This window comes from Enhydra lutris, unplaced genomic scaffold (assembly GCF_002288905.1).
Source record: "Enhydra lutris kenyoni isolate GAN:26980312 unplaced genomic scaffold, ASM228890v2 scaffoldscaffold24, whole genome shotgun sequence".
Taxonomy (NCBI): Eukaryota; Metazoa; Chordata; class Mammalia; order Carnivora; family Mustelidae; genus Enhydra; species Enhydra lutris.
This window is the reverse complement of record NW_019154108.1, coordinates 121,777-124,326: the sequence shown is the minus strand read 5'-3', so window position 1 is coordinate 124,326 and position 2,550 is coordinate 121,777.

The following is a 2,550-nucleotide window of genomic DNA, read 5'->3' as shown; positions in this document are numbered from 1 at the left end:
CGGCCCCGCCTCCGCCCTGCCTCCACCTGCGGCCCGCCTCCCCCCCCCACCCCCGACCACCCCAGGATGGCGGCGGTCCCGGCTCCTGCAGCGGGCTTCTGGACCCCAAGCTTCCTTTCAGTCCCGCTCTGTGGAAGCTGTTGCTGCGTCGCGGTCGGACGGTCCGGCGAGGGTCGGGCGCTGGTCTGGCTCCTCACCTTCTACCTGCTTCTCTGCTCTTCCCCGCCCCCTTCCTCCTGAGGCCCGCGGGCACCCGGGGTGTCTCTCGGCGACGGAAGGTCAGGACCGGAGCTCGCGCCCTTGGCGGGGGTGTGGGCGGGGGTAGAGGTGAATTCAGGTGTAAACACCTCAAATCCAAGAGCAAAAGCTGAAAAGCCAAGCCTGGCCCCGCAGACATTGCAGAGCCCTAACCCTAACCCTAACCCTAGCCGCAGCCCCAACCGCAACCCCAACCCCAACCCCAACCCTAACCCTGGAGCAGGAGGACGTGGCTGGGGAGGGCGGCCGTCCGAGCTAAGCCCTCTGTCCGCTTGGACCGCACGTGGAACTGGACACCCTGTCCTCGTCCGAGACCTCCTCTCCTCCAGAGGCCTCTCCTGCCTCTGCCCGGCCACTCTCAAGGTCGTTGAATTTCCCACACCTGCTTTCTTATCCCTGAAGTCGCTCCTAGTGACTTAAACCTGTGCCCTCAAGACCACGCGGCAAGGACATCCCTATTTCCCCGCAGGCTACGGAAGCCGCGCCCAGCGTTTCGTTGGAGTAAATGTTGCTTGACTGGCCCGTCTGTGCGTACAGTTTTCATGTTTTAGGTGATTTTCTGAGGTAATTCGGTCACAAGAGATGACCACTGTGACAACTTTTATGGCTCGTGTGCAATTTCATGCCAATGAACTTAGCTCGGCTGGTTTGCGAGTAAGATGGAAACTGTCTTGGAAGAACAGGACCAGTGGCTCTTGGAGAAGTTTGAAACCCAGGCTTTATGAACTATTTCTTTTTTTTCCTTTTTATTAAAGATTTTATTTATTTATTTGACAGAGATCACAAGTAGGCAGAGAGGGGGAGGGGAAGCAGGCTCCCCGGTGAGCAGAGAGCCACCCAGGTGCCCCAAAACCCATGCTTTAATATTTTAATTTTATTAAAGGAATCTGGTGGCATCAACGCTTTTGAGAATGGTGGTGATGTTAAAACTACAACCAACGATAATTTTGACTTGGGGTCAGATGTATGAGTGGAAGAAGATGAAATTAGAGCAGGTCCTGGGGCACCTGGGTGGCTCAGTGGGTTAAAGCCTCTGCTTCGGCTTGGGTAGTGATCTCAGTGTCCTGATCTCAGGGTCCTGGGATCGAGCCCCACATCGGGCTCTCTGCTCAGCGGGGAGCCTGCTTCCCCCCTGTCTCTCTGCCTGCCTCTGCCTACTTGTGACTCTGTCAAATAAATAAAGTAGGTCCATTAGGAGATGATTAGAGTAACTCTGGGATGATGTCAGGGTGGAGGCCTTGGAACGGGGAATGGCTTTAACAATCATTTTCATTCCTATTTTGTAACTAATGTTTGCACGCTGCTGAATTCAGACCCAATCTAGACCCAAGGGGTGCAAACTTTGTTCTGACCTGACGTTAGTCTCCGGAAGTGAGAATACAATCTGATCACATGGGTCTGCCATTCAGGGGACTCTGCTGACTCGGCACCCAGGACTGGAGTCAGGACTGTGTGCTCAGCCTTATTTGCTGCCCCTGAAGTTAGGCACTAACTGACTTTCAGGCTGCTGAGGTTGTCATGACTCTCAGATTTGCTTCACCACCACAAGCCGCGCCCTGATCCAAACAGAAACTTGAATCTGATTGAAAATGTGTGTCTTTTCCAGACTCCAGTCCAATATCCTATAATAGCTTTAGCTCCTTTTTACTAAAAGTATTTCTACATGGTTTCCCTCAATGGTTCTTTTTCTGAGGTCTATCTCATAACTTCCCCTGAATTTTGCAGACCCTGAATCATCAGAAGTGAATCTTTGGTACTGCCTCAGGCCTTTCTTTTTTCATTCAAAAGTTTTCACTTGATTTAAGTTTTGAGAGTCCTCAAGTCTTGAAGTCCTAACGTGATAGAAATCTAAGGCTGAGATTGTGGAAAGAACCACTTTCTTCTGGAATACCATTTCCACCAGCGGATCTTATTGTCCCTCTGTTTTATATAGATTTGGTCTTGCTCTGGATGTTATTGGCCGCATAGAAAAGGACAAAAGTGTACAGTTTTCATGATCAGAAGTGGGATTGTTTATGAAGACCCGTTCATGATAGTATGTTACAAAAAGGAAAGATGCACAATTACATGTATGGAGAACTTAATTTTGTAACAAGAATTAAAGCAAAAATACATATGCAGATTAAAAAAAACTAGAAAAACTCCATAAAATCTTAATACTAGCTATTTCTTGGTAGTGGAATTATAAACATTTTTGTTCTTAATTACTTTTCCTTTCCTCCACAGATTTTCTAAAATAAAGATGTATTGCTTTTATAATAAGAAAGAATAAGGATAATTAACACCTTTAAA